We start from the raw sequence: 19,638 nt of genomic DNA on the forward strand, positions 1-19,638 counted from the left end.
AGATAATGAGGCAAGGGAAAGCTGAGGTTATCACTGAAGATTCTTCTGTCTATATCTAAAAATGTGATTACAAAAGATCATAAGGAGAGGATGAAAAGGAAGGAGTTGAAAGGAAAATAGTGAGTTATGTAGGTCACTTGATGCCCAGTAGATTGAACACATTTAAGCAAAAGCTGTACCTTTGTTTTCACTTAAAACTCTACTGAGGGGCCGGCGCCACGGGTCACTAGGCTAATTCTCTGCCTTGCGGCGCCGGCACACCGGCTTCTAGTCCTGGTCGGGGCGCCGGATTCTGTCCTGGTTGCCCCTCTTCCAGGCCAGCTCTCTGCTGTGGCCCAGGAGTGCAGTGGAGGATGGCCTGAGTACTTGGGCCCTGCACCCCATGGGAGACCAGGATAAGTACCTGGCTCCTGCCTTCGGATCAGCACGGTGCACCGGCAGCGGCGGACATTGGAGGGCGAACCAATGGCAAAAAAAAGGAAGACCTTTCTCTCTGTCTCTCTCTCACTGTCCACTCTGCCTGTCAAAAAAAAAAAAAAACAAAAAACAAAAAACAAAAAACAAAAAACAAAAAAAAAAAAAAAACAAAAAAACAACTCTACTGAGAAAATCTACTACTCACAACTATCTCACCTGTCCATGTCTGACTCTCTAGGCCACAGACACACAATTTTATACCAAGAGGGAAAATGTGTAAGGCTGGATCTGGAATACCAGCATTTCAAGAAACTTGGGGCTAATAAATCAGATCTTTCCTGTTATTACTAAGATTCTGCAGTTTGGGTCCGGTGTTGTGGCACAGAGGGTTAAGCTCACACCTGTGACACCTATATCCCACATGAAGGCTGGTTTGAGTCCTGCCTGCTCCACTTTCAATCCAGTTTCCTGCTAATGCACCTGGGAAGGCAGCAGAAGATGTCCTAAGTGCTTGGGTCCCTGATACCCACTAGGGAGACCTGGATGGAGTTCCAGGCTCCTGGCTTTGGACTGGCCCACCCCTGGCCATTGTGGCCATTTGGGGAGTGAACCAGTGGTTGGAAGATCTCTGTTTCTGTTTCTCTCCCTCTTTCTCTGTAGCTCTGCCTTTAAAAAATAATTTTTTAAAAAAGATATTACAGTTTACCACCCAATTTTGTTTCACTGATTTCTATTATCTTTTCTCATTTCCATAGCCTTCAGCCTTCTCACCTGACAGCTGTCTTGTCCACGCTGCCCATCACCACCTCCCTCTGACTCCTTCCACTATTTATCCCCTAACAGAGCTTTCCTTTCTGCCCTGCACAGTGGCATGCTGGGAAACGTGTAAATAATCTGCCACATGGCTACCATGCTGACATCAATCAGGTGCCAACATTCTTAAAAATTTCACAGTCACCTCTCACTGGAGAGTCTGAGTTGGCTCCAGTCCCATAGGAAGTCTTTGTACTGTGAACAGCTCCCTTCTTCCGCACCTTGCCTTAAGGACACCAAGGTGTTTTCCACGCAGGTACCACTTCTCTCAGGGCATTGCCAATTTGCAGTGATTTCTCACTCTTTCATGAGAGGGGAGAATGAGGTCAGCATAAAACAAACGTTAGGTAGAAAAAGCATCTCATTTTCAAGGTTTAAAATCTAGACTTCAGCAGGGACCCACTAAAAAGTCTCTCTACCTGTGTTCCCAATCACCAAGCTTGTCTTCCTGAATGCAATCAGTGTTCTCAGCTTTCATGTCTATCATCATACTCCTTCATCCCCACCGCCACTTATCTATCATTCTCTGTTACCACATCCTATAAACGCTCATAGTTTGAGGCCAAATCCACTCAGATCATTTTCTCTGCCTATATCTAAGAAACTACAGGCTATTGTTCATCTTTTGTAGTGATGGTTGCCCCTGTTTTACTGGCCTTTCCATCCCACCCTCTGAGATTTCAACATTCTTGCAGATGGCCCTAACTTTAATGTTTATCTCTACTCCAGTTCTCAACTATGAGTCCTGTCATACCTTCCATATCAGGAATTCATAAAACAAGAGCTGCAGGAGAGAAAGTATTCTTTTGACCATAGCCCCTTTATCTTGCATCTTAATCAGCCCTTCAGGTCTACTGAATCCTCCCTGGGCCATTTGTGATGTCTTGCACTTCTCCACTTGCCCTAGTGCACAAGCTCCCCCTAGTATCACTTGTCTACCTTGCCCTGACTCTCAGGGTTAGTCATTTCAGCAAAAGAATTCTCTATCTTCTTGCCTGACTACCACTTGGCTCTATTCTAATATTACTCATTATCTGTACTTATATATGCCAGGGCCAGTTCTGAGGACATTTCTGTGCTTACAGATCTCCAGTGGCTTCCCAGGAATTTAATGGTGCCTACTCAGCTAAATAGCCAGTTCTTTCTATCATCTGGGGAGATCCATGTTTCCAGTGTGTCTATGACTATTCACTTCCTGGATCCAATGTTTTACCCAAATCCAGCTCTTTTTTTTGAACATAGGCTTGGATTTTCCAGCTCCCGGCCATTCATTTGATTATTCTTTCTGCTTTGAATTACCTCCATATCTTGGTGCACTAGAGTCTCAAAGAAGTCTCTAAGGCCCGGCTTATAGCACATCTCCTTTATCAAGTCTTTGCTCTTGTTCTGCTTCTCTGTTATACATTCTCTTAGTCCACTGAGGGAACTTCTTCTTTTATAAAACAAAACATAATCTACTTAATATGATAATTATTTTGTCTTATCTCCTCAACAGACTAAACTTTTTTTAAGAATTCTTTTTTTAAAAGATTTATTTTATTTATTTGAAAGACAGAGTTACAGAAAGAGAGGGAGTGACAGAGAGAGAGAGAGAGAGAGAGAGAGAGAGAGATCTTCCATCCATTGGTTCACTCCCTAAATGGTTGTAACTACTAGGGCTGGGCCAGGGTGAAGCTAGGAGCCTGATCCATGTCTCCCATGTGGGTGGAATGGTCCAAGCACTTGGGCCATCTTCTGCTGCTTTCTGAGGTGCATTAGCAGGGAGCTGGATTGGAAGTGGAGCAGCTGAGATTCTAACCAGTGCCCATATGGGATGTTGGCTTGAAGGTGATGGCTTAACTCACTATGCCACAACACTGGCCCCTAGACTGAATTTCTTGAGAGCACTTTTATTTATTCTGATAGTTCTCACAACATTAAATAATGGCTTTATAAATATGCATAGAATATATTTTAATTTTTTCATAATAAGAAGTAGCAAGGATCAGAAATCAAAATAGGGCAGAGCAGATATTTCCATGTTTGATAGACTACTTTATGAGGAGACTTCAAAAAGTTCATGGAACATGGAATTCAGAGATAATTTTGTTTTGGTATAAAATTTTTCTTTGAAATTTATGCATATTTTTTATATTATACATTTCTGTGAACTTTATGAAGATCCATCATACTAGGCTTTAATGAACTCTATGAAGACCCATCATACTCCTTTGATTGCCTTAGAAATTGTTCTTTTCTCCATAAACACAGAACAAAACTCCAGGAAAAGGAAGCATTAGCACTTATTTCCAAGAAATCAGGAGAAATAACCAAATTTCCCAACTAGGCCAATTTTAACAGGTATAAGGAAATTTCCTTGCTTGAATCCTCATTTGTTTCTCTAATCTAATCTAAATCCATCATTTGTTTCTCTATGATTCTGTCTTCCTGTCCCCACCTTAAAAGGAAAGCAGCTTTGAAAGGACCAATCTACTCTTTGTCCTTTGAATCTCCTTCTGCCCCCCCCCCCTTTTTTTTACAGTAAAACTGATTTCTGCTCAACTAATTGGAATCCTGGTTCTCTTTTATGGAGTATGGTGTTTACTGCTTTTGAAAATGTAAAATAAAACCAATCAAAATCTTCAACCTAAATTTGTTGTAACTTCAGTTTTTATACTTATTTCTAATTGATGATGAAATAGTCACATTCTCAGGTAGGGCGGACAAGTAGGATGACAGGAGAGGCTGCTGGAAATCCCCTCCTGTTATCTCTGTATGACTGTAATGGGAGAGTAGAGCAAAACCAGACCAAAAATGTCAAAATCCTGCTTAGGGTTCGATGAAGCGAACCACAGAAAGAGGAGCTGTGAATTCTGTCCTCAGGAACCAGGACCTATACAGATGGTCAGGAACCTATAGAGGAGAGAGCAATGGTCACAGGCCTTTGGGAAGAAGAAAGCAGTATGCGTTGGTACAGTGATAACAGACTTCAAAGACTTTTTAAATTTATTTTATTTTATTTATTTACTAGAGAGTTAGAGTTACAGAGAGAGAGAGGGAGAGACAGAGAGAAAGGTCCTCCATCTGCTGATTCAATCCCCAAATGGCTGCAATAGCCACAGCTGGGCTGATCTGGGCCATCTTCTGCTGCTATCCCAGGGGTGCATTAGCAGGGAGCTGGATTGGAAGTGGAGCAGTGGAACAGCTGGGACATGAGTGGACGTCCATATGGGATGCTGGTGTTGCAGGCACCTGGTTAACCTGCTACACTACAACATTGGCCCCAAGGGTGTATTTTGTAGCATCTCTTGAAAGAACTCCGATCTCCGGTCATCTTGTGTGATAAATGATAATGATGAGATGAAATGCCTATTTGTTTCTTCCAAGACTCGCATCTAAAATGCTTACATGACTTGGTATTGCTGCAAAAATCTGCAGATTTTTTATTTCTTAAGCTTAGTTGAGGAGCATCTGCATTTGTGAGCATTATTTGACTGAAAACTAGTATCTAAAGCTTTGAGCAAAAAATACCAGAGTGGTATATTTCTTATTGATTGCTCTAACCAGTAGCTGATGGTGAAGGAGCTGATGTTAGATGAAGTTAGGTGGGAGAAAAAAATCAAATACATAGAAAACATCAAGAGATCAATTTGCTTTCTGTTTATTGTAAGCAATCTAAACAAAAAAAAATCACAACTGTATAAGCAAGAAGTGCTCTGATATAATCCTATAAAAGTAAATAGCCTTATTGAAACCTAGCCTGAGGTTTTATGGAAAAAAGATTAGACTTAGAAAACTTCCAATCTATCAAGAGGGAATCATCATTTTTATGTTTGCGATGATAAAGGATGCATTTCAGGTTCCGAGACAAAACTAAACCCAAGGATGAAAGAATCAGTGCTTAGGTGGGGTATAAAGAGACAGCCACCACACTCCCAATGTGAGGAATGAGGAATGTGCAGCAATAATGAGGATCAAAGAAAGGACGCGCATCCTAGAGAGGAAGGAGGCACTAGGCAAATAATTAAGGAGCAGTAAATCATCTCAGAGAACACTTAGGAGGCTGTAAAGCAAACACTGTTGGCCAGGTTGTTGGGAAAGGATGGTAAAAATAGTGAATGAAATAAAGTTAGTGTTTGGGAGGGAGTGTGGTATTGAGATCTCATACCAGATGCGAAATTTTTCAGCAAATTAGTTTGTTTTTTCATCTGTAAAATGGAGCAAGTGATTTCTTCTCCACTGGGGTGACATGAGGACTAAATAAATGTCACGAATGGAAAGCACACGGGACTGATCCTGAAGCAGAAAAGGGGCCGATACTGGTGCCTGTTGTATTCAAGAAGAGAAGCAAGGGGATGTTTGATCCGACTAGTGAAACAGCTGTATTTTATTACTGACATGAAAATGTACTCCAGGAGACAACTTGCTAAATATCATAAATTTATAATATAATTAATATTTTAAAGATATATTTCAATCATTTTATTATTACTTAGTTTTAAAAAAATTAGTTTCCTTGAGAGAGAAAGAGAGAGAGAGAGAGAGAGAGAGAGAGAGATGGAGAGAGAGAAAGTAAGCATGCTCCCATGTATTGGATCACTTACCAGATGCCCACAACGGTCTCTAGCTGGGGCTAAAGCTGGGAGCTGCAAACTCAGTCCAGGTCTCCCATGTGGGTGGGAGGGACTTAGATCTGTATTAGCAGGAAGTGGGGGCCAGGAGCTGCAGTCAGGAACTGAACCCAGAAACTTGAATAAGACATTTTTACTGAAGCCATACTATTTTGAAAATTGTTGATGGTTCATTTCCATTGCATAAAACATTCACAACTGGAAAAGCAATTCACCCAAGATTCCTTAATGTTCTACAGTAACTAATCTAGGAGAAGTTGTAGAAGGAATGACAATAGGGGTTGGGGGCACTCTTTCAGGAAAGTTGGAGGAAGAACCTGGGGAGAGAGGGTCTTTCTCTTTAGAGAAAAATTGTTGAGATTTTGATGGAACAGGAAAAAAGTCACTTTAACCTATACCTGTAGGTACAAGGTCATCATTAGCTGTCAGCATTGTAAACAAAGTTGAGAGATAGTGGCATCGTTTGCCAATGATTTGATACAATCAAGTAAGGATTTGAGTACATTGAAAATTTACTAAGGATTATTCAAATGGGAAAGCTATAAACAGAGTATTCCTGCACTGAGGTTTCCTTTTGTTAGCTAGTGTGATGTATGACTTTGCTGATAAAGCATAGATTTTATCCCTAAAAATATTGAGCCCTGCTGAGAAGCCTGCATAACCTTGAAAATAATAAGTGTTTCTTCCTTATTCTTTGGTTTAGTTATTACCTTGAAAGAAGATGTTTTGTAAATTTAGCACTCAGTGCAGAAGTGGATTCAAGCCTGATGTATTATCGACCAAGAGAGGGGAGCATGAAAAAGGACGAGATGTATTTCTCTAGTACTCAGTGCCTCATGGTGAAAATCCAAAGGTGCTACCCACTAAATCCCCATTTTTAGACAAGAACAAACCAAGAAATCTAGGGGCACTTTATATAATACAAAATAATTACTTTTCAAGCCCCTGCCGTTATGTAATGACGGAACAGCAAGGTTAACAAGGGAATGCTGTACAGGGGTTTTTCTTGGAAACCTGATCTTTTTGGTTATGCATGAGACCCTTTCAAGAAGCACTGGCAATTCCTAACAGAGTAATTAAGGAAGTGTGGAGGCAGATTGTTGATACAACTGTTGTTTTGGAGACTGTAGCAAAGCACATTGTCAATAGCATTAGCAGCATTATTTAAAGAACACGTTGGTTGTAATAAGCATTGCATATTTTTATTTACTCTAATATAGGCCTTTTGCAGCATTCCCTGATATTAATGCTGTGCGTAGAACCAGAGGCTTTATACAAGGTTTTTCTATTCCTTGCTATTTTCTCCTGCCCTACAGGCTTTCGCTGTTGAACTAGAGACTGAAATTGCCCCAGAAGAGAAGAGATCCAGCCTAGATCAAAGAAACCATTGGTGAAGTTCTAAATTCACTCCCACACCCCATTGCAGAAGTGAGCAGGAGGGTGGGCTCCTCCACACAGAAGAGATGTCAGAGACACTGTGGTAGCAGAACGACGACCCCACAAGGATGCTCAAGTTCTAACCCCTGGAACCTGTATATGTTGTCTTTTTGACAAAACGGAAGATGGCGAAGTGATTAAAGAGAGATTATTGGGGCCTGCACTATGGTGTAGCAGGTAAAGCTGTTGCCTGTGGTGCCGGCATCCCATAAGGGCACTGGTTCGAGTCCCCACTGCTCCACTTCTGATCCAGCTCTCTGCTATGGCCTGGGAAAGCAGTAGAAAATGGCTCAAGTCCTTGGGCCCCTGCACACATGTGGGATACCCAGGAGAAGCTTCCGGCTCCTGGCTTTGGCCTGGGCCAGCTCTGGTTGTTGCGGCCACTTGTGGAGTGAACCATCAGATGGAAGATCTCTTTCTCTCTCTTTCTCTGCCTCTGTAACTAAGCCTTTCAAATAAATAAACAAAACTTTAAAAAGAGAAAGAGATTATCCCTGGTTACTGGGTGAGCCCATGTAATCCCAAGGGTTCTTACAAGGAGAAATGGGAGGCAGGTGAGCTGGAGGCAGAGTGATGTAGGTGAGAAAGACTCCATTGGTCATTACTGGCTTTGTAGATGGAAGGGACCATGAGTCAAAGAATGTGGGCAGTCTCCAGATGCTGGGAAAGGTGGGGAAATGGATTCTTCCAGAGAGTCTACAGAAGGAATGCAGCCCTGCTGATATCTTGATTTTATTTCAAAAAATTTATTTTCATTTTATTTGAAAGGCAGAGAAACAAAAAGAAAGAGTAAGAGAGGAGGGATAGAGAGTTCTTTCATCTGTTGATTCACTCCTCAGATGCCTGCCATGGTCAGGGCTAGACCAGGCTGAAGCCAGGAGCCAGGAACTCAATCCAGGTCTCCCACATGGGTGGTAGAGACTCAAATACTTCCTGCTTCCAAGGGTGTGCATTTGTAGGAAGCTGGAGCAGATAAGGAGACAGAGCTTGAACCAGGCAGTCTGATACGGAATGTGGTGTCCCAAGTGTTTTAACCACTGAGTCAAACGTTCACTCCCTCCATCTTGATTTTAGCTCTAACCCATTTCATTCTCCTAACCTCCAGAATTGTATAAATTTGTGTTCTTTCAAGTCACCAAAGTTTTGGTAATTTATTACAGCAGTTAATAAGAAATTAATTGGAAACTCAAACTTTTGTATTTATTTCACTTTGATATGCTTTGCTTGTGGATGTCCAATTACAAGTCATTTCAGATTATATGATCTAGTTTTCTCTGAAGTACACTTCATAAATGGACAGATGGCTTTAAAAAATTAAGGATAATGTGAGCAGAGGGGCAAATAAAATAATAGAAAAGGTGACTTGTTTTGGTACAGCTTTCCATTCATTATTCTGTAGATTAAACATGATGGTGATCTTACCAGATCTCATGAGAAATTGGCTCCCAAATTTAAGGTGATCAAAAATTACATAGATATACTCTTTAAGATGAGAACTGAGCTCTAAATAGATGAAATTGTATTAATTAATTACATGAAATCACCACAGCGGAAAAGTACCCCTATAAATACCCAAAATAATGAAGATATAGGTAAGAATAGTTTAAAAAAGGACTCATGGAAGTGCATGTAGATAATACTTTTCTAGAAAAATCTGAGAACTCAATGTCCAGACCATATGTAAATAAGCTACAAAGTGAAGTATGTGTATAGGTTATAAAACAGGCCAAAGGCAGCAAATGAGCAACCTGTGACAGAAAAGGAGATTCTCACCAACAGGAACTCTGCAGTAATAACAATGAGTACAATGATCCCAAACCTCAGAGACTGAGTAGAAGTTTAGTTCCATGGGATGGGAGTTTGGCTCAGTATTTAAGACACTCCTGGGTTGCCCCCTTCTCAAATTGGGGTGCCTGAGTTCAAATCTCAGTTCTGCTTTCAATTCTTGCTTCCCACTAATGTGTACCCTGGGATGCAGTGGTGATGGCTCCATATGTCACACATATGGGAGACCTGGACTGAGTTCCTGGCTATGGCATCAGCCTGGCCAAGCCCCAGTTGTTGTGGGTATTTGGGGAATTAATTTGAAGATGGAATATACCTCTCTCTTTCAAATAAAAAAAAAGTAAATGGAAAAAGTTTACTCACTGTATAAGACAACTGTTTTCCATCAAAAATGTCTAGTTAATTGGTATCAAATCTAGTTTTCTGATTTAAATGAAAAAAAAAAAAATCAGTGTGATCTAAATCAACAACAGATTTGAGATGCAAAATGGAAATCCAGTGTCAAAAAGGACAGCAGAGGAAGGGGTTGTGTACAGACATGGCATGGATACAATTCTTGGCACAGGCAGGTCATCTAAGGGCAGTATCAACAGAACAGTGGAAAGTAACAAAAAATAAAAACCCTGAAACACCTGTTCATGTAAGACTACGGCAAGGTCTCAGAATAAATTTTAGAATGTTATTGTTGATAACATTTGCCTTTCTATCATCAATTTCAGGTATCATATTCTAGATATAAAAAAAGACAAAACAAAAACAAGAATCACAAATTGATCATTCATAAAGATGACCAACAGGCTGAGGAAAGGGTTAAGGGATGGACCTGGAGACATCTGGCAATGCTTGCGGCCCTCCTGCTTCCCCTGTAGATTCTTGACATGTCTGCAGGAACCTCACGGATGGTCTGCGAGACGTGGCCTCTTTCATCTAGCTTCCTTTCTGGTCTCCAGAACTCTCCAAGGCCCTGTACTGTTGACTCCACTGCAGGGATGTGGTAATAGGAAACAGACTTGATACTAGCAATGCTGTCATTCAGAATCTTGGGCTTAGCTCACTCCCACTCAGCCCACCTTTGGCTGGCCTCCACTTTGCCCTGGTTTCATGTGTTTCCTGGTTTAAAGACTTTTGAGTTTCTCTCAGGGTGCTCTGTCTCCTGCACGATGTTTTCACAAATAACAGCACTGAACAAATCTTTACAAATTAAAATCCAATCTTTGGAGAACATTCTTTGTGTTAGTTTCTGGCATTATTTGTAAAGAAAGAGCTGTGGTTGCTAGATGAATTTAAATCCTTGTTCAGGATTTATCTCCTTGTTCAGGTTAAAATCAAACTACTCCCAAATATCAGACTGTCACTGATAGCCTCAAACAACAAACCTTTTCATCAGTTACATAAAAAACTTAGAAACCAGCCTCCAAATGAGTTCTCTCCATTTGACCATTAATGGGCTTCAGTAATGTAATTCTAGATTTTTCCATCACCAGGTCAGGTTGCCCTCATTTTGGTGACATTCTGAATGTCTAAAAAATAATCTCTGTCCTTGTGTGTATCAGACAACATGTATCATGTATCCTCCTTTAGCAAGCCTATCTTTTTCTTCCTCTAAACATCATCATTAACAGAAGGTCATCAGGCATTTCAGTGGGAAGCTGATTCACGTTGAGAACACAGGTGATGGATACAAAGACGTATTTTCACGTGTCCAGGTCTAGGACTCACAGAAATAGACCCAAGCCAATGTAGCATAATTGTGATTCCATTATTTTCCAAATTTTATGCCTTGTAAGATCTGACCTAAGAAGTATAACAGTATGTCTTAGAAGGAAAACAAAATATTGTCTGCTTAAGGCAATTTGAAAAATTATGGATTAATTAGAATGAAAGACATTTTTAATGGTAGGGTTTTTAAAGAGTCTTCAATATGGCAAAAAGCATTATGACTTCATAAGAGGTTTACGACATGTAACTAGGGTGAGATTTACCTTTTTTGCTTTTAATTATTTTTTATAGAAAATTTCATGGAATCTGGGAACAATATTTGAGAAACACTGAAAAACCTTTCCCTCCCTTCCCACTTTTTTTTGGGGTGTGAAATTGTTAAATGTTGTTGAAAATTCCTAAATTCTAAGATTATAGTGGTATTCTGAGGGCTAGGTCATGATTTGGGTGAACAATACCAAGGAAGGAGATGTTTACCTTGGCTTTGGTGTAGCTCTTAGGGAAAACCTTTGGAGATTCAAGGTAACTTGGGCCTCTGGTTGACTCTGCAGCATCACTACCTTGGGATGAACTGGAACTGCCTGCTAGTCCAACAAAGCAATCCCAGTGCTTGGAGGCAGGGCGAGCTGATACAGACACATTTAGAGAAGAACTGCGTGGGAATGAGTAAAAGCAGTGTTGTGTTTTCTGCTTTCCCATTTCTTCCTCCAGGATTTCGTCAAAAGGATATTTGCTAATTATATCTATTCCTTTCTGGTTTTCATATTTTCCTCTGCAAGCTTCCACATTCATAATTTATCTATTTATTTTACTATTCACAGAGACCAAGACTATGGTTCAGAGATGCTCAGGAAAGGTGGCTTCTCATCATCGGTGGAAGAAGCAAACACGAGTTTGGAAAATGATCCAATGTGGTCCACACAGAGCAGGAATAGGGATAGCACCAAGGCATACGTGAGGTCAGTTCAGGGACACTCAAGAGCACCCAACTACAGATCATTCCTAAAGTGAGGAACCTCTCTTTGTCCTCTGGTCAGATGTTTTCCATGGTTGATAAGCAAACTGCTTCTTGGCTAAGACCAAGAGCACAGTTGACAGGTTAATCTGGAAAAACATGAATAGGATGCACATAAATGACTCAGAAAGATCAAATTAACATGTCTAAGACTCCTAGCAAGTAAGCTTTAAAAAACGTCTTTAAATGTATTGGAGTGTGTATACATTTACTATTGTAGTAATATGAATATTTTTAGAAAGGGTTGTGGAATTAGTTTGCTTAATATTTCACATACAGAAGGATAAGCAGAAAACAACATAACGTGGTCCACATTTTTCACCATTCTTGTTCAAGAGATTGTTTCATTTTGTTTTGTTTTTCAGTTCATTGTACTCTATAAGGAACTATCCTTAGGAGAACTCTGAAAAATTTGCTAATTCTTTTAACATATCGTCAAAACAAAACCTAGGGAAACAAATTCCTGGCCGCTCGCAAGCTGCCTCTGGTAATGTAATTCAGCTCAAGATCAAAGGTTAAGTGCCTCTTACCAAAGGAGAGAAGCAATCATTTCCATTATGTGAAATTTTGGAGTGTTTTTATTGTTAATAAAAATGAAATGGACTCTCCTTGCCACCTACAAACCACTAATAGTTGTGTATGTGCATCCAAAACACATTATAAGAGTCAATTATAAAGTTCTCATGGCCTTCAGAGTTCAAATACAATTTTTTTCATTTTAATTAGTAGTTTATTCTTTTACCAGGCATCAGAGTATCTGCAGCAATGTACAACATGGTCCATCCTTGCTCCCAATTTATAGTGGAATAGGGAGGGACTGGCTCTTCAAGGTCGCTCAATGTCTTTTCTCATTTGTTTACATTGGCAGCGGCTCAGGTCCTGTGAAGTCAGACCTATTTCTACAAGTGCAGGCCAAATGGTCAGGTCCAGCTGAGCTCTGCATATGGTGGCTGTTTGCTAACAACTCAGCACTTTAAAGTTTCAAATCACTCTCCTGTTACTAAGTTCTCATTACTGTGGGGAGATGGGAATTATCCCTGAAGGACTGTCATCAACTCACCTCATTTCTTAACTTCTCTCCTTCTCCATTAGAAAATCAAGCAGCTGTGTCCCTGGAAATCCCACCGAATTCCTCTCGTGCTGCAGAACTAGTGAATGAGGTGGGCCTGCTGGCAATTCAGAGCTGGGCCCTCCATTGCTAATTCTGGACTTGGCCGGTCAAGACCATACTCATGTTGATGAAAACCACATGGCCTGACAAGCACCTGGAATCAGTATGGAAGCTCTTCAACTCTGTTTAAGGCATTCTGGGTTTCTCAGTATAAAAGCCATGATACTTCTTTGCAGGGTCAATGTCACGGAGCACACATGAGGCAAGTTATGTTTTCCAACACTTTCTCTTTCCCATATATGCTAACTAATCTGCATGGAGAAGAAATGCAAAATATTTAGATACTGGGCATGGGCAGAAACTTGCTAGGAAACTGATTTTAATGTGCAGGCAATCATTGCAGAGATGTATGTCAGTCAGATGTGTAGTGTAGCTTCTTGCTGAACATGATTAGATAAAGAGGAATGGACAACTCAGATACCCCAGGGTAACTGACTCATCACAACTTGATATATAATTACACTCAGGGCCATGAATCCCTGTGATTTCATAGCTGAAGTCAGAGTGTCCCAATGACTTTAAAATGGAAGTATCTTCCTCCACTGAAAACATGTTTATTGAAAAGGACAGAGGGAAATAAGTGTTGGTGAGGAGGCTGCTAGGGGGCACATTTTGTCTCGGCATCTCAGGGTCATGGGCAGCATCCACAATTGTACTGACAGCCTCAGCTGCCAGCATTAGCTAATGATGGCATTTTAAGGGTATGAATTCTGCGGTCTCATCAGAGGAGCAAGACAGCATGCAAACTGAGAAGGAAAAAGCCAGCTGTCCTCACCCACGTGGGCTACATGCGAGACACACAGAGACAGAAACTTCTTAAAGAATAATGATTTCTGGGCCAGCGTTGTGGCATAGTGGGTAAAGCTGCCACCTACAGTGCCAGCAACCCATGTGGCACTGGTTTGAGCCCCCGCTACTCCACTTTTGATCCAGCTCCCTGCTAATGGCCTTGGAAAGCAGTGGAGAATGGTCCATGAGATTCGGACATTTTACCTGGAATAAGTCCCTGGTTCCTGGCCATCTGGGGGATGAACTAGTGGATGGAAGATATCTCTGTCTCTCTCTCTCTCTCTCTCTCTCTCTCTCCTTCCCCCTCTCTTTAAATGCTGCCTTTCAAAAATAAATAAATAAATCTTGAAAAAAAGAAGCAAGGATTTCAAATTCCTTTAGGATACAACTTTTTTAAAAACAAGATTTATTTAGAGTTGGAGTGACAGAAAGGAGAGATACAGAGAAAAATACAGACAGAAATATATTTTTAGAGAGATTTTCCATTCATTGGTTCACAACCCAAAAAACTGCAACAACCAAGTCTGGGCCAGGTTAGGGCCAGGAGCCAGACACAGGAAATCCCTCCTGGTCTCCCACATTGGTGGAAGGAGCCCAAGAACTTCGGCCATGATCCACTGCCTTCCCAGACACATTAACAGGGAGTTGGATCAGAAGCAGAGCAGCTGGCACTTGAACCGGCACCCACGTGGGATGCCAGTCTTGCCAGCAGTGGCTTAATCTGCTGTGCCACAACACTAGCCTCGGACACACAGTTCTTTCAAGTGACCGTTTAACATTTCTAATGTATGCCAGGTGTCAGGTAATGGTGAGATATCTATGCGTGTGTTATTCTCTATATGTGAGTATCCTAAAACTGTCTTGAAATTTAAAATTCCAAGATTGTTGGATTGTTTGTGCTTCACAGATGTGGACAAGATTGGAAAAGGTTACTCCAGAAGTCAAAACTAGGGGATCACAAATTGTCACCTGCTCGGCAACAGAGAAGTTCCCAAGAGGGGCAACAGCTGACACCCAGAGTAGAGCCTGGCAGGCCCACGGACTTCCTGTGCAGAGGTGCTCCAGGCTCCTGGACTTCCCAGACCCTACGCTGGGTTCAAGAAACAGTGGAGTAAGCCAGTGACATACATGGGATCCCATATGCATCATATGAGAAGCGAGGGGTTACAGTGAGACAGCTGGCGGCTTGGCAAATTACACAGTAAAGCTCCAAGGGCAGACAGAAGGCTCAGATCTGGAAGGAAACACTTGGGGACTAGGGGTAAGTAACAACTGAAAAGTCAGAGAGGCCCATTGGCAAGGCCCCTACCCCAGGGTTGAGGGGAAGGACAAGCAGGAGAAAGGCAGGACCCCACTCCTGCAGCTCATCCCTCAGTACTGAGAGAGAGTAAGAAGACAGAGAACAGAAACCCGAGTCCCAGAAAGCACTGCAGGAGGGGAACTATGTTTTAGAAATAGGCAGGAAGCTTACTTGTCAGGACCAAGGGAAGCCAGGATCGCTGGGGGGTCCTCCTTCCTAGGAGCATCAACCCAGAGCTGCTAATGGTGTGAGCTTGATGCTGCTGGCTGTTCATTCAGCCATTCAGGGAAAAGAAGGGGTTCGGAGGGAGGACAGCACTCAGCAGGCATTGGAAGGCCCGCATTTCGGATTCCAGGGTCTTTGAAATGGTGTGGAAGCTGTGACTCAGGATCAGCAGAAATAGCTGGTCCCTGGAACGGCACTTTGGAGCTCTCGCGACAAGCCTTAGAGCTCCTGTTGGCTGGGAGACTCCCGTTCACCTGCTCTGACTTTGATCACATTTCCAGTTGTATGTGGATAGATTGGAGAAAATGATATGAATGGCGGGAACATGAGAAGCATCATAAAGAAATATTATAAGCAGAAATCGGTGGGACCAGCAGCAAACTAGATATATGCAGAACACATCCGGCAGAATTTCAGTGCCAAAGGCGGCACGGGTCTCTGATGAAGAAACAGGAGTGTGAGGACCATGGTGTGTGCAGGGGGGAGCACGTGGCTGTCGGTCTCTTGTTTCCCTTTAGAAGATGGAGGGAGCTTTCAAAGTTCACCGGATGCGGAAACATCGTGGGAACCACCCTGGGGCGGCGATTTCGGTGGCTGGTCATTCTTTCCCCCATCAACACATCTCAGCGGCCACCAGAGGGAGACATTGCTCACAAGCTTCAGGCAGCGACAATTCCCCTGCGGATTACTGTGCCCTATATTACCGAATTCCTCCCCAAAGTTCCCCTTCTCAAGCCGGGCTCCCGTCTCGATAACTCCCAGAGCACCGGGCACGGCTATATCTAAGCAATTATGCCATTGGGAACTTTAAAACTGCTCTGTAAAACCATAAGCGCCCAGGAACAGATGCTTTTAGAAATGTAAAAACAAGACCGCGGTGACAAGGGATAGGAGGATCTCAGCTGAGTCGGCTCCCTGCATTTCTCCGCATGTTTTTTTTTTTTTTTGAGCAGGAAGCTCTGCACAGCCCCTCAGGGAAGGCTGTGATCTGCCTACCATGCACCCTAGAGGTTGCCAGCCTTGGCTTTGCCTGGATATCAGGCCCCCCTGGAGAGGGGGTGGAGTGGAAATTCTGTTTCCTACATTAAAAACACACACACACACACACACACAAACAAAAAAACCTCGTGACTGAGAAATGATTATTTGAAAGGCCTACTTCTAGATATTCTTTTAAACCATCTCTACACAACTGGGAATTCATGCATCTACTTCCCCTCTACTTCCCACATTTCAAACTGAGTGGCTCAGTGGGCCATAGGCATCTTGCTGGGAGGGGAGTATTTGAAAGTTGGGCTGTATCTGTTTGTTACAAAGATGATGTCACAGAGACCATCTGTAATGAGTGTAACCAGAGGAAGGGAGAGCACCTCTAGGATTTGTTGATGTTAGTATTTAATATCTGTCCTTTGGGTATGTTGAATAGCAGGCTCATGTAAAGAGAAAGGACATGAATTCACCCAAAAACAAACACGGGAAAGTCAACATTTATAACGTTCTATTTTGAGATTCTAGGATTAAGCTAGTAAAGCAGAAATGTGTGGATCTCTAAGGAATTATTCTTGCAGTTCTGCTCACAAAACATGGAGTGGAATACTTTGAATACGAATGAGAAATCCAGGGTTTTTGTTTAATTAGAACACACATATAATTTGGTAGGGTTACTTTAATTTTTGGAGCCAAACAGATTTTGTTGGCTGATGACTTCAGCAAGCAGTCTGCAAGGTCATGAGAGGAACTGAAAATAAATGAAAGGATTATCTCAGTTTATCTTGGAGGAAGACATTTTTTCAACTTGTCAGATGACTTACTTGTCGGGAAACTTCAGGGCGTTAAAATGTGGTTTTGCTTCTGTGTATACCTCCTTGCCAACCAGTATTGTATTTGTATGTGTATTGTACAACGTGTGTGTTGAGTGACTTGTATTTGTCTCTTTAAAACATGCTGCAAAACATGAGCTCAATGTCTCACACTTCCTTAGTCACACTATAAATCCATGTAAGTGGCTCCTCCATTTGTGGGGAGCAGCTCGGACTAGACTAAGTTACTGGAATTAAGACTTATTCTATGCATCTGCTCTCCTCTGTGGGGAGCAGCCCGGACTAGACTGTTACTGGAATTAAGACTTATTCTATGCATCTGCTCTCCCACAATATGGTGCTGGGAGAGAAGTAAACAGCTTCTGCACAGCTGCCTCCAGTTCAACCAATTAACTGTAGGACTTGCTCCTGATTGGAGAGCAGCGTACTTGGCGTGTGGGCAGCCGAGTTAGGATTGGCGGAAGAGGACTATAAAGGAGGAGAGAGACGGCATGCACCGGGAACATCTATGGGGAACATCTAGCTGAAGGAACACCTGTGCAGCCCCCGAAGAGAGCCGGCCGGCGGTGTGCCGCTCCCCTGCGGAAGTGGGGAATGTGGCCAGGGGGAACTGCCCTTCCACGGAGGTGGAAGGGATAGTAGCCAACCCGGGAAGAACCAGCAGCAAACCCGGGGAGGGCCGAGCAGACGAAAGAACAGCGCAGGGTCCTGTGTCGTTCCTCCACGAAGACGGGGAGCGACATAATGGTGCCGTGACTCGGATATGAAGCCTAGGCAGGACTTAGTGTCGTTCCTCCATGAAGAGGGGGAGCGACATAATGGTGCCGTGACTCGGATATGAAGCCTAGGCAGGACTTAGTGTCGTTCCTCCATGAAGAGGGGGAGCGACATAATGGTGCCGTGACTCGGATAGGAAACCTAGCTCGGATAGGAAACTTAGAACGGATAGCAAACTTAGGAGGGAAGAAACGGGAAGAACTGGGAAATTACCGGAGAGAGAGACTAGCAAACAGCCTAGGGAAAAGCCGGCCGAAAAGGGTGCCGGAAGAAGCTGTTGAAAGCCTAGGCATAGACTCGGATACGGACTACGGGGGGAAGCTGGGAGAAATCTTTAAGGTCGAAAGCGAAAGTGAAAGCTAGAACAAACAGACTCGGACGCGGACTGTGGGGAGAGGCCAGGAGAAATGAGGGAGGAATATCGTTGGAGGAAAGCTTGGGGAAACATACCGGGTAGAGAAAAATGTTAGGGAAATTGAAGCCGCGGGGGGCAGGCCAAGGCGGAAACGAAAGCCACTTTGGGATTCTCAAGTTAGCCCGGGAATAGGGGGCGAGAAGTTGAAACCAGAAGCTGAGACGTAAGCCAGATTGGGATCCGTCTGATTAGCCCGGGGAGCAAAGGACGGGAAGCCAAACCGTGGGGCGGAGACGTACGCTGGGTTGAATTCGCCAGGCTAGCCCGGGGAACTTAGATTGAATCCTAGTGGCGGAGACGCAAGCTACGCTGTGTTACTCGCGGAAGCCGCCGCGTGCAGAGAGAGCACGGGGCGTGAATAGATAGGGAACGCTGGCGTAGGCCGTGGTTCAGACGCGAAAGGGTTAAGCGTGGAGACCGCGGACCGCGCAAAGCCGGGAAGCCGCGCAGATGAGGCGCGGGCTGAAGCGGCTCAGAGCCGGCGAGGCGCGGAGAAGCAGCCTCGGGGCGGAGCCCGCTGGCGGGGCGAGGCGCCGGGAAGCTGCGCGGAGCCTTAAAGCTGCCGGCAGGGCGAGGCGCCGGGAAGCCGCGGGGATAAGAGAAAACAGAAGTTTAGAAATGGAATGAGAGCGGGAAGCTGCGGGGATAAGAGAAACAGAAGTTTGGAAGTGAAGTAAAAGAGAAATGGGAATGCTGGAAGATAGAAGTGAAATGGGAGAGGTAGGAATGCCCGGAGATAGAGAAATAGAGAAAAATAAGGCCTCCCCTCAACATGCCAATTAGAAGGCTTGGATTCGGTCTGCCTGATTTAAGGCGGTAAGCGCCAGCAAAGCTCGACCAGAGTATGAGCTGCAGGTCACCGAAGATAGGCACGAACCAACACTAATAAGTCTCCCCCACAATAAGGCAATGAGAAGGCTTGGATTCGGTTTGCCTGATAGGTCTTGTAAGTCCCCTGCAGGCAGAGCAGAGCATGCGCTGCAGGGCACCGAATACAGGCACGCATCAGCGCCTAAAAACCTCCTCACAATGGCGAAGAGAGGACCCGGATTCGGTTTTCCTGATTGATAGGACTTGTAAGAGCCTGTGGCAACTCTAGCAAGTAGAGCAGAGTGTGTGCCGCGGGACACCGAAGACAGGCGCGTATCAACACCAAAAAATAAAAAGAAAGGGGGATCTGTGGGGAGCAGCTCGGACTAGACTAAGTTACTGGAATTAAGACTTATTCTATGCATCTGCTCTCCTCTGTGGGGAGCAGCCCGGACTAGACTGTTACTGGAATTAAGACTTATTCTATGCATCTGCTCTCCCACAATATGGTGCTGGGAGAGAAGTAAACAGCTTC

General features: G+C 43.4%; 1 protein-coding gene and 1 long non-coding RNA gene across 29 annotated transcripts in view; both read right to left on the minus strand.

Annotated features, from left to right (window-relative positions):
- The window catches only part of DLGAP1 (DLG associated protein 1), a 1,071,624-nt gene that overhangs the window by 165,591 nt on the left and 886,395 nt on the right, over window positions 1–19,638 (minus strand). The gene's annotated exons all lie outside the window — the stretch shown is intronic.
- Window positions 1–19,638, minus strand: part of LOC138844049 (uncharacterized) — a 59,376-nt gene that overhangs the window by 14,204 nt on the left and 25,534 nt on the right. The window contains exon 2 of the long non-coding RNA XR_011379426.1: window positions 1–17,290. This exon is cut by the window's left edge and continues 14,204 nt beyond it. This is a non-coding gene — a long non-coding RNA (uncharacterized lncRNA). The remainder of the gene's footprint in view (window positions 17,291–19,638) is intronic.

This window comes from Oryctolagus cuniculus, chromosome 10, assembly GCF_964237555.1.
Source record: "Oryctolagus cuniculus chromosome 10, mOryCun1.1, whole genome shotgun sequence".
NCBI classification, from domain to species: Eukaryota; Metazoa; Chordata; class Mammalia; order Lagomorpha; family Leporidae; genus Oryctolagus; species Oryctolagus cuniculus.